Below are 13729 nucleotides of genomic sequence, written 5' to 3' on the forward strand. Positions count from 1 at the left end.
GCTTTGAACTTGACACAGTTGAACTGGGTGCCATTGTCGGTTATAAGCGTTTGTGGGATTCCAAACCGCATGATAATGTTCTCTCGTAAGAACTCGATCATTCGCTCAGGTGTTTGAGCGGTTACTGCCTCCGCTTCTACCCATTTGCTGAAGTGGTCAACTGCGACTATCAAGTACTTCCTTTTCTTTGTTGTTTCTGGGAACGGACCCACTATATCGATTCCCCATGTCGCGAATGGCCACGCCGTCATTATAGTGACTCGTTCGGCTCCGGGAACATGCTTTTCATTTGCATGGATTTGACAGCTGTGACATTCCGCTACCATCTTCTGGGAATCCTCCACCACCTTTGGCCAATAATAACCCATCAATTTGACTTTTCTTGCCAACGCCGCGGATGCTTCATGTGCGCCACAAATTCCTTCATGGAGTTCTCACAGCACGTAGTCTCCTTCATTGCGGCTAATACATTTCAACCATGGACATGTATATGATTTTCGGTATAAAGTTCCATCCCGAATTGAGTATCTTGCTGACTGCCCGAGTAGCTTTCTAGCTAAACTTTTATCAACCGGAAAATCTCCATGTTCTAGATAGTGGCGGATGGGCATCCGCCAATCTTCATCGTCCTCTAGCTCTTCGATGACCATAATCTGATCGGCTTCGAATGCTGGTGACGACCTTATTTCCAAATTACATGCCTTTTGACTCCATGGGTCTCTACTCGCTGCTGCCTTTGCCAACTCATCAGCCTTTGTGTTCTGGCCTCTTGGAACATGCACCATCTCCCAGACGACTCCTTTATGTGTTAACTCCTGCGTCAATCTGCCGACAACCTGATGGTACTTGACCAGATCCTCCTGTTTCACCAGATAATTTTTTGTGATCTGATTTATCATAAGCTTAGAGTCGTTGTAGATTACCACTCTTTCCGGCATAAGTTCATTAAGCAACTTCAATCCGCATATCATTGCTTCATACTCCACGGCATTGTTGGTAGTTTTGAATGTTAACCGTGCCGCATAGTACAGGCGAATAACATCTGGACCCTTGATGGCGACTCCTACTCCAGCTCCATCTGTGGATAATGCCCCATCTGTGAACATACTCCACTCTTCTTTTTGTGCCTTTGGACATTCGTCTTCATCCCATGTGAACTCATTCACAAAATCGGCAAGTACTTGACTTTTTAGAGCTGGTCTTCCTTCGTAGCGAATATCGAACTCTCCCAAGCGAATTGACCACTCCATTAATCGGCCGGATGCGTCAGGTTTCTGTAGTACCTTTCGCATTGGAATTCCAGTTCTCACAATGATAGTATGCGCCTGAAAGTATGGCTTTAACCTAGCCGCCGTGGTTATCACCGCGAGGGCCATTTTGTCTAACCTCGAATATCGAAGTTCTGCGTCCTTCAAGACTTTACTCACGTAATACACCGGATATTGTTGCCCTTCTTCTTCTCGTACCATTACGGTGCATATCGCCGTGCTGGTGATAGATACATAAAGAAATAAATCTTCTCCATCCTCTGGCCTGCTCATTAAGGGCGGATAACATAGTAGTCGTTTTATCCCCTCGAATGCTTCTTGACAATCTGGTGTCCATTCAAAGGACTTAGATTTTTTGATGGCATTGTAGAAAGGTAGACATCTTCTAGCCGAGCATGATATGAACCGCCCTAATGCCACCAATCACCCATTGAGTCGCTGTACTTCTCTTATATTCCTCGGTGTCTTCATCTCCATGACTGCTTTAACCTTCTCAGGATTCGCCTCAACTCCCTTGCCACTAACAATGAAACCCAGGAACTTCCCCGCTCTTGCTCCAAACGTGCATTTCTCTGGGTTCAATTTGAGGCCATATTTGATCAGCACTTCCAGGATTTCTTTAATATCCTGCGGGTGGTCTTGCATCTTCTTGCTTTTAATGATCATGTCATCTACATAAATCGAGAAGTTCTCGCCTGATTTGTCTGAAAATATTTTGTTCATCATCCGTTGATAGGTTGCTCCAGCATTTTTCAGTCCAAAGGGCATCACCTTGAAGCAATAAGTTGCCTGATGAGTTATGAATGACGTCTTGATCTCATCCGCCTTCTCCATTGGTATCTGGTGGTAACTGGATTTCACATGAACGATAAAGCTTCAAATCCCGCAGTCCCATCTACCAATATATCAATGTTAGGTAGCGGATACATATCCTTCGGACAAGCTTTATTCAGATCTTTGAAGTCTACGCACATTCTGTACGTTCCATTTGGCTTTTTGACTAGCACCACATTGGCTAGCCACTCCGGATAGGTGACTTCTCGAATTGCATCTGATTTTAGCAAATCCGCCACTGCTTTTTCAATCGCCTTCTGCCTCTCTGGAGCATGTCCTCTCTTTTTCTGTCGCACTGGGGTTGCACTTTTGTCCACATTCAAACGATGTGTCGCTATTTCTGGGCTTATCCCCTTCAGCACTTCATTTGGAGCGGCGAATGCCGACTCGCACTGGATCAACACATCGGTAATGGCTTTCTTCGTTTCCTCTGGAAGTCCTGCCGCTATCCGTACATTCTTGTCATTTGAGATGGCGAATAGTTCTGTTTCTCCTAACGCTTCAGCCGGCAACTTCTCATCAACTTTATCCTCTTCATCTGGCTTTGGTTCAAGTGACAATGTATAAGCTTGTTGAGATATAAGTTGATCTCCCTCAACAACGACTCGCCCTTGGTGTGTTGGCAAATGCAATGTCAAATGCTTCATTGAAATGAGCGACTCCGTTTTTGATAGGAACGGATGCCCCAGGATTATATTATAAGCCAATGGGAGATCAACAATTGCGAATTCCAGATCACCTCGCCATTTTAGATTTTTATCGCCCATTTCCGTCTCCAACACCACCTGTCCACTTGTTTGAGATGATTGACCTCCAAAACCAGTTACATCCATGAATGTATGTTCTACTCGCTCGTCGTTAATTCCTAATTTGTTGAATGCAGTTCGAGTAATAACATTGCAAGAACTGCCTGTATTGATAAGGACCCGCTTAACATCCCATCCTTCAATGGCCACCGTAATCACCAACGCATCTGCATGCGGCTCCGTGATTCGCGCAAATAAGTAATTGAGGGCATCCTCCCTACTCGTGTTGCTTTTTCGCTGTTCATGGCGAGCCCTTTTTGTTGGAGGCTCATAGATCCCGCCTGCTATCACGTTAATCACTCCTTTTTTCTGCTTCTTTTCTGGTCTTACCTCTACCTCACGCGGAAGTGTTACCTTTTCATCCATCGTTTCTTTTCCAACGAATTGACTCAGTTTGCCTCTCTCAATCAGCTTTTCAATCTCCCTCTTCAGTTCGTAGCAATCGTTCGTGTCATGCCCGTTCAATCTGTGGAACCTGCAATATTTGTTAGGATATCGCCCCAAACTAGTTCGACCTTTCGTCTCAGGAAACTGCACATCTTTCTTCAGGGGGTTTTTTTCAATCCAAAGTAACACCTCATGGCGAGTCGTATTCAATGGCGTTTGATATCCTCCTCCCTGGAAGGAGCGATCGCCCTTTCGAACAAAATTACCCTTGGACTGGGTTTGATGTTGATGGCGCCGATTGTCCGAAGCGGATCTAGTGGCATCTCTTTCTCGCCGGGTTTGTGCTCTATGTTCCCTGTTGACATCATCCACTTCCATGAACTCCTTTGCTATCTTCATGAGTTCGGCCACTGTGCGTGGCTTGTTGCGGATGATTTCCTCCCGCATGCTCCAATCTGTGGTTCCATCCGCCATTATGTTGCGGATGCTCACGATATCCGGGTTCTGTAGCCGCACCAGAATATCATTGAAGGCTACAACAAATTCCCTTAGGGAATTGTAATTTCTCTGTTTGATCTCTTTCAGCTGTCTATCTGTCACATCTGCTGCTTTACAGCCTACGAACTTTGCATAGAAATCACGACTGTATTGAGTCCAGTTGTGAATAGATTCAGTAGGTAGAGACCGAAACCAATCGGATGCTGCACCACCCAAAGTGGTCGAGAACAATCGGCAAATTATGCTTTCGCTTGCTCCTGCAACATCCATCAACTCCCTATAGTTTCTGACATGTGCCTCAGGGTCAGAATTTGGATCCCCATAGTATTTAGGTATCGCCGGCGCTTTTATTCTGTGATCTGGAATAAACTCCCGCAACGATGGGGCAAAAGGCGAATCACTCTGCACCACTGCTCTCGCCCTAGGTGTGTACCCCATTCGCTCCATCATGCTTCGCAGTTGATCCTCCAATTCAGTATTGGGTTCCCGCCGAACTTCTTCCATCCGCTGCTGGTGAATTCTGGGTGACATCCACCCGCCATACTGTGTCGACATTTGTTCTCGCTATGGGTCTAACCGCTGTCCAGTTAGAGGATCAAAGTTCCAAGTGTGCTTCCGCCCAGACATATTCATTCCAGACGTCATCAACTCTGAATGTCTATGGACAAAGGGCTCCGTTTGTTGTAGCGAAAGAATTCCTTGCCTTCCCGACATCGGCTGGGATGTTTGCCAGGTCGGATGGATCGTCATAATAGGATCTTGGTGCGAGTAGTTGCCTGGATGGCTGTGTGGGTTCATGCGACTACTCTGACCCATCCGATTTGTCTCTCGAGATGGCTGCGGAAGCGCAGATATGGCAGGAATAGTCGGTGATTGTGTCGAGATGACAACGGGTTCTTGAGGAGCAGCCGCTACGGCGGTATTGTGATCAACGATTGCAGTTAACAAACTAATCATTCGATCTCCAGCCGCTTGGCTCATATTCGAAGCCAAGACTTGTCCTGCCATCTGTATGAAATCGCTATTGGACATCTCCCTCTCGGTTTGCACTTGGACCTCCAATAATGGACTCAACTATCCCGAAGGATTCGACGAGCTGGGTACCACAGGTTGTGTACTCGCAGGCTGCGAATTCACAGTCCGTGGACCCCTTGAGTTCATACTAGTTGATCTGGTTGTAACTCCGGTCGTTCGTGATGGTTCTGACATGTTCTTTATGTACCTTTACCCAGATGTTGGTAAAAAAGGTCCACGTTCACCGCACCAATGATAACTTGTCGGATTTAATTCGATGGTCCTCGTTGTAGTTACCTGCAAAACAAAACCGGAGACAGGATCTCCGGGAAAACTCTCCGACGATCAAGTCAGTTTTATGTGGAATGCTAGTAGATTGATAATAGTATTGATGGGAAAAATGTCAACTTACCTCCCCCATTTGCTTTCATGTCTCTTTTATAAGTATCTCTAGGTAACCGCCGAGGGCGGTTACTCTTTCTATGCCACGTCCCTTACGTGGCCACCAACGTGGTTTCGTTTGTTTGAGTGGGAGGTTTAATGCCCTGTTAGGATTTCGGGGCGGTTATCCGCTTTACCCGCTTCCTTTATTAGGAGCCCATTTGATCTGGAACCATGGGCCTAAGTATAGGTTGGGCCCGTGTTTATGATTCGGCCCGGTTTGGCTTCGCGGATCATCATTATAATACAATTTCTTATCAATAAGGCTCATTTCATAAAATCTTAATATTCATGTCACTCTTAAAATTTTCTATTTATTTCCTCAATTTCAATGGAACTACCATGCTATTCTTTTTATAATCACCACTATATATATCATTTATCAATCTAAATAAACTTTAATCTTTTCTCCAAACCATATAACCAATGAATACAGAGTACCTAAATTACGACAATCAATGTTTTTTTTTCTTATCCAAACTCCAAATGATACCTTTACATATATAGAAGTCAATAAAATTTATAATGTCATCCAATTTTCTTATTCGACCTATAAACTCTTAATTTGATCATTATATAAACTTGCACTATAATCCTCCAAACTTCAAATAAGAATAACTTGACTATAATGAAAGTACTATATAAATTTAAATGTCAAAATATTTATCCTCAACTGTGCTTAAGATCACAAAATTTTCTCCTCAACATTCATATCCTAATTATTTGCTCAAACAATATTTATTTTCATATATTAATCATCAAATCATGAACTCTAAGATTTTCTCTCACTTTATTTATCATTGATCACCAATATCAGTATTTCTCTAAACATCATTTATATATATATATAACTCTTATTAATTCCAAACCTCAACCCAATGAAGTTCACCAATAAAATAATAATTTAAATTTCACATCTCACTTGTTCAACTTAATATTCTACAATACACTAAATTCGTAATACAATCTCTCAATTATTAATCAACCTCGAAAACAATTAATTGTAATCTCCACATTTTCTCTTTCTTAATCACATATCCATTAGCTTCAATTCATCATTTTATCATTTTCTCAATTTCTTGTACTCCTAAGAACACAAACTCATCAAACCATTTCAAAGTCTCATAATCCTTATTTCAATCTAATAAACTCTCAACTTGATGTATGTAACTCATGTTACCAAATATTCGATAACTTACTAACTTTCATACACCCAAATACTATTAACCATCAAATCTTATTTTTACAACTCACTAACTAGTTACTAAATCCTCAAGAAATTCCAAATTATTTCTTAACTATCACCAAATATCCATATTCCTCAATTACTATCAACCTTAGGTCCGAAGAATTTAACCTAGAGCTCTGATACCAAACTGTCACACCCGACCCTGAACCTCCTCAATCGGCATCGGGCGTGATATAGAAAGATCACAATCAACACCTAATAGTCTCCAAATTATCCAAATATAATAACAATCATACTTTTCAAGAATTCCTCTTAGATATATTATGAAATAAACCCATATTTCTACTACATTAGTCATTCAAGAACCTCAACATATTTACCAACTCTCCATCATATTACAATTGAAATACTAAGGTTCTAATAATAATTCTAACAATAGGCAATAACTTCCAATCCTCGCCTAATCAGTCGGTAATCTTCTCTATATCTTGTACCTTCACCTAAAAACATTAAAACATTTAAAACGGTGAGACAAAAATCTCAGTAAGCAATTATCAACTACATAAAGTACTTATACTCAAAATAGCTATATATATATTTTTTAATTTTCAAAATTCATATCCTTAAAAATGAACACTTTATGGATTAAACCATAATAAAATACTCAAAGTTGTACTTTTAACCAAATATGCATTTTCAAATATCCACTACAAGAAAATGGAATTTTGGGTACAAATAGTTAGAGACAATTGAATTATATTGTCCTCAAATTATATTGTTAAATTTGTAAGGAAGACAAATGATAATATAGTGTCCAATTCTTTGTAACCTGAGAATAGGAGACAAATATAAATTGAAGAGTGTTTATATAAAAATATATCTCCATTAACTGTCCCAAAATAATCAGCGGGAACAACTCCCCCCAAAAACAAAATCAAAGAAATTCAGTAAAATAAAAATTCTTCAAATTGAAAATCCCTCTCTCGTAGACACAAGTTCTCCACCGCCTCTCTCTCTCCCCCTCTCGGTGCGATCAAACTCGTCTCGCTCCCTCAATCCAAGCTCGCTCTCTCCCTGTTTCCCTTCCCCTGACCCTTCTATCTTCTTCCCTTCTTCTCTAGTCTACCGGTAGGCACACCTCTACTGGTATCTCTGGTGACTAACGATAGAAGCTGTGTGTGAATGGAGCAACAGGTTTTTGAACAACAGGTTTTTGTTTTTTAATTTTATGAATTGATTTTTTTAGGGTTTTGAACAATTTTGGGTCAATCGCATGTTAGGGTTTTTGTTTTAATTTGAAGAATTGATTTCCTGATGTTATTAGCAAAGATTTGACAGAATCACAGAACCAGCCTTATAAAAACGTTAATTTTTTTTGTTTGTGTTTATCTAATTGTCTTTAAGTCAGTTATCAAATGATAGTGAGACATGTTTGAACCACTAGCTATGTGATTCTACTAAATATTACAATCTGAATTTCTTATATTCTTTTGTATGGGAATTTAATTTGGAAAGCTAAGGTCTTGGATGCTCTCACCCCAACTAAGGTTTTATAAACTAGTAAATCTAATAAAATTGTTATCAATTGAAAATGTTAATGGATCACTAGAACACCATGTTTTATTCAACTAAATGGAAATGAAATAAACATATAAAGCTAAAGAAAGAAGCAAAATATTTTGGTGATATTGATATAGTTCCATACATAGATAATTATGCCCTTATTGTGTTGAAGATAGTTGCTATCTGTGAATATAGGGTGAGTGATTGGGCTATGTGGGTCATTGTTGGTTCATCTTGTTTCTTGTTTGTTAAATATTCAGACTTGTTCTTTGGACAATTGTATTTCTAGCATCTGGCTAACTAGAGTTGTATATATTGCCCTTCTTTTGTTTTACTAGTTTCACGATGTTGCTTCGAAGTATTTTATGAAGTGCGACTGCAAGTAACACTTTCAGGAATCCCGCGGAGATAGGAACCACGATTTGGGTATTTTTCATTCTTCTAAAAGTTCATTTAGTTTATTCCTTTTGTTGTATGTTGAGTTACTCAGGACTATTTGTTAACCTTCTTTCATGGCCAACATTTGATTAATATCCTAATTGGTGTTTGATTTTTATATTCAATTAGAGGTCTCTATCCAAATTATTTATGCACAGATAAGGATGAATATGAGTATAGAGATTGGAAATTTCACATGCTATTTGAGTGTTTATTTCTGATACTATGGCTATTATGTTAAGGTTAACTAGTTATAAGAGTTCCAGTAGCAAAAACTGAACCAAAAGGTGTACAATTTTATTGTTATTTTATGGCCATTGGATGATTCTCTTTCTAGTCTGCATGAATCCGAGCTAGCCCCTCATGTCAGTTTTCCTTTTCTTGTTTGGATTCCTATCTATATATATATATATATATGCTAATTAATGCTTTCGTGTTTGCTGCTTTCCATAGGTTACTTAGTTCAGTTTCCTTCTTTTCATTTATAGACTAGTATGTGATGCATTTTATGGTCTTAAAATGTCATTGAATTCGTTGTGATGATGTTTGGTTTTAATTGATACATTTTGATGTTGATACGTGCTAGTTTTATTTACTAATTTGAAGTCGTGGACTAATTTCATGAGTAATCATGTTTGTGATGGTTGTTATAGAACTTCCATAGTCTATTGGATTTGATGATTTTGGATAAACACCTGATACTAGAAAAATGCATCAATCAGTATCAAGTGGACCTCCTGCATTGCCAGGGAAGCCTATTTGAAAGCAGCTTCAAATATGCTATTGTTGACAGGAAAACATTATCCATCAGATTGATGTATTGAATCCACAAGTATGCTATTGTGCTCCTTCATCTTTGGAATCTGATAGGCCAATTTGTGTATTGCACTCCACTTAAAATGTTGATACATGTCGCTTTAATATACTAATTTGAAAGTGTTTTGTGATTATTCTTATAGAGCTCCAGAGTCTATTAGACTTGATGAACATATTGTGATTTACAGTTAGAATGGGAAAATTTGATGTCAATTTAGAATACTAATAATAACTAGTGGAATTGAAATGTGGAATTACAAAGATAATATAAATGGATTTAATTTTGTTCAAAACTGCTTGCAGGCCATTTCAGGGATTGAAGTAATTGTAAAATCAACGAAAATTGGCGGCATTCGTAGATTTATCATCCCAACATCACAAGGTGCTTTTGCTCGGCTCTACGGCATCGTTGAGGCTGCCCTTGATGCTACTATTGAAGTAATTATCCCCTCTTCCTCTTCCTTTTCTTTTTTTTCTTGGTTGTTGCTGCAAGATTTCAGTGGACTACAAAAGTACTAGTTCTCAATTCTGAAATTGGAAATTATTGTAGAAGTCAGAGTTGGCAGTAGCGGAGAAAAATGAGAAGAAAATTGGTATTGCTATAAAGGCTAAGATACGAACAATAAAGGCTCGATTGCTGGAGGAAATTCCCAAATTATAGAGACTTGCCTTCAAAAAGGTCTGCCATATAGCTTTCTTTTCTTTTTCCCCCTAGTTTTCTGACATTTTCTGTTTGGATGTGGTCCTAAATTTGATTGCTCCCGGCAAGTTTTTAAATCCCCGGAGAAGAAGAAAACGAAGCAGCTAATTAGTTTAAATTTCTCTATTCTAGGTCAAAGGGCTTTCAATAGAATAACAAGGCTCGTAGCGATTTAGTTTCTGCATTAAAAGACAGGATTGAAGCAATACCAGATGAAAGTACGGGGCCAGTTAAACAAACTAGTGATTGGGCACCTTTCACTTCTCATGCTGGAATCAAATTTGACTCCACTTATGGTAATTTATCAATCTGTCTTGAAGTTGACTGTTGAAGTATACCCTCATGAATATGATACTCACGATGATTCTCCAATTGTTTTATTAATGAATATTTCCAGCTATCTGAAGAGTTGGACTGATTTAGGCAGGAGTATAAGACACGTAGAGTGAAACAGGCAAGCTTGTGCATTTATTTATCTTAGAACTATGCTTTAGACTATGTTTTACTGTCATATGTTAAAATACAACAATCTGCCATAGTTTAGTTGGAGCATATCAGTGAAATTAGTGTGAACTTCTTTTCTTGGTGGCGACATAACATTAGTTGTTCATCAATATAATATATATCTGACTTCATGCAGGATCAAGGCTTAGATGTCATAGCAGAAGGGTTAGACACTCTGAAAAACATGGCTCATGACGTGAATGAGGTTTGACAGTGTAGCTTGATGTTTGGAGTTCTAACAATTATTAAATGTTCTAGTTCTTTTTTGTTAGCTGGTTGTTAATTTGTCTTCAGGAAATGGACAGACGAGCCATTGGTGGATGAAATGGATGACAAGGTAATTCACTATTTCTTCCTTGTTTTTCTTAATGATTACACTGCTGGTATAGTAGTATCCATTGTGAATCTTTAGTAGCCTGTAATTGACATTGGTTATTCAAGCATGCATCTTGTTAAATATTGTAAATATATTGATGAATGAGTAGAATTCTATATAGCAAGATGTAGGATTATTATATTTCAATACCGAAATTTCATCTATTAGGATCAATTGAGTTTTGATTTTAGATGCTAGTCATAGGCACTTACATTGTCAACTTTATACAGTTGTATAATACTTTGACATCAAGCTCTTATGTCACTTATCTAGGAAGATATCTAATGAAAATGTTCTTAGCAGCTGTGAGATTTGGAAGTAGCTCTCTTCAATCCAAATATTCATATATCTTTTAGCTTTTTTTTTTTGGTGTCAAAACGCCTAATAATAATTTTTAGGATAAATGTTGTCCCTTTTCCATAGGGATGACATTTGTCCCTTAATGAAGAGACAAAATTTGTCTCCTTTACATGGGGACGACAGTCGCCCCTTCTTTTGGGGACAAAAAAATTGTCCTCTAAAAGTAGGGACAAAAACCGTCTCCTATACACGGGACGGAAATCGTCCCTAAAAATAAGGACGATAATCGTCTCTTAGAATGTGGACGATAATTGTCCCAAAAAATGGAGACGACAATCGTCTCTAAAAAAATGGGGACGAGTCATCATTTTTGTCTCCTATAGAATAGGGTACGCTCGCATAGGGGATGGAACAAGGGGACGAAAAAAATTGTCTCCAAAAGAATAGGGGACCTTTTTTCTGATTTTTGGGGACAATTTTAACAGTCCCCAATAGTCAATTTTTTTGTAGTGATCATAAGCTTGCTATCATTTCTCAAAATACCACACATAGTCAAAACGTAAATCACTGTATTAAAACACTTAATATAAAACTCATATCCAAAATAGCTATATATTTTTTATTTGTTTAAAATCTCAAATATACAAAATAAATAGGTTCGTAATTAACCATTTACTCAAATCAACCGTAAATCAATAAATACTTCATAAATCGTATTTCGATAAATATTTCATAAACTGTATATCGATAAATACTTCATAAACTGTATCTTAATAAAAGCTCCATCAACTGTATCTCAATAGATACCTCACAAATCGTATGTCAATAATTACTTCACAAATCGTATATCATAAATATTTCGCAAATCGTATCCATTTGAGAGATAATCCCCGTATGTATCAATCCCCACAATATAATAGAATCGAGATATCTCATAATTTTGCCTAACCCTTCATGGTCTTACTCAATACTTCTTTGCCATGCCCTATTAGGTCTTAACTGTGTACACAGGCTGTATTTCTCACTAAATACGGACTTTAATTAAAGCCACCTATCCGGATTGCTCTTGATGGATACTAAAAATATTATAATTTCATAATATAATTTAAAATCGAAAATATATATATGTAAATATATATATATATAAAACTCATAAATCAACATCATAAAGTTTTCTCAATATCTTTACTCAATCAATTTCCAAAATATCAAATCATACTTTATTATTGAACTAAAATCATCAATAAATAATTTAAAAATATACTTTATTTCAATAAATCATAAATTCATCAAAATTGCAACTTTAACAATCTTTAATTAAAACTAAAATTTACTTTGAGAAATAAATTTATAGAAAATCACTTAATATATAAATATACCCTTGTTCATAAATCAATTATCAATAAAGTTTCTCAACAAACTTTTCTTTGAATTTTAACTCTTCAAAATATCAAATCTTACACAAATATTAATCAAATATACTAAGTTCATCAAAACCAAACTTTAATCATATATACATAAACATATATTATAGGTTGAAATTGACATGCAAATACATATATAATTACTTGAACTTAACTTTAAGCTCATGTTAACAACTAAATCATAAAAACTCCAATTAATCAAATGCATGTCAAAAATCACCACAAAAATTTAATTTCTGGAAAATATAGAGTTATACATACATATATATACATAAAAACTCAAAAGGGTAGTTGATAATTACTTACTTTAGCACTAATTGAGAGAAAACACATCAAAACCTCAATTTCATCACCATAATCTGTCTAGGTCGAACCCCATGATAGTAATCTCCAAATCAAAATCACACCGACCACAATGTGTATTAGGATGTCTAGAACTTACTGTAAAAAAATTTAGCTCGATCCAACGGTTCAATCTCTAGATATCAAGGTTTGATCAAAGCTAGGTGATTTGAGTTAATGGAGAGAAAAATGAAGAAGATGAAGAAATCATAATCTCAATTTTTTGATTTTCTTTTCCCAACTACCTTGTTATCCGAAATAGATGTTTGGGAATGTGAATTTGATGTTCCCAATAAGGGAAAAACTCCATTTTGGTCCCTTCTAAATTAACTTCTTTCAAAACTTACTCTAAACTTTTAATTTTACACTTAAAGCATGAAAATAATCTCCAAACTATATCCATAATACTCAATTAATTCTCCAATCAATAAATAAATATAATGTAACATAATATTAAGGTATAATAACTAAAATTAGGGACACGGATGTGATAATGCAAGTCACATATTGTCAGGTGCACAATTAAATTACACCACGACCGAGAAGGAAATGCTAGTGGTAGTTTTTGCATGTGATAAGTTTAGATCATACATGCTAGGATCTAAATTTATTATTTATACCGATCACGCAGCTTTAAGGTATTTATTTGCTAAAAAAGATGCAAAACCGCGTCTGATTAGATGGGTTTTATTGTTACAAGAATTTGATATAGAAATTAAAGACAAAAAAGGCAGTAGAAAACCTTGTCGCCGATCATCTATCAAGACTCGCAGATGAAAACGGTCCTATAGGTGAGACTATCGGTATATGAGATGATTTCCCTGATGAA

At 37.2% G+C, this 13729-nt stretch overlaps 1 pseudogene; it reads left to right on the top strand.

The window, feature by feature from the left end:
• Positions 1–5084: 5084 nt before the first annotated feature.
• Positions 5085–10898, top strand: LOC136236042 (syntaxin-71-like; annotated as a pseudogene).
• The last annotated feature ends 2831 nt before the right edge of the window (positions 10899–13729 follow it).

Source organism: Euphorbia lathyris, chromosome 7 (genome assembly GCF_963576675.1).
Source record: "Euphorbia lathyris chromosome 7, ddEupLath1.1, whole genome shotgun sequence".
Classification (NCBI taxonomy): Eukaryota; Viridiplantae; Streptophyta; class Magnoliopsida; order Malpighiales; family Euphorbiaceae; genus Euphorbia; species Euphorbia lathyris.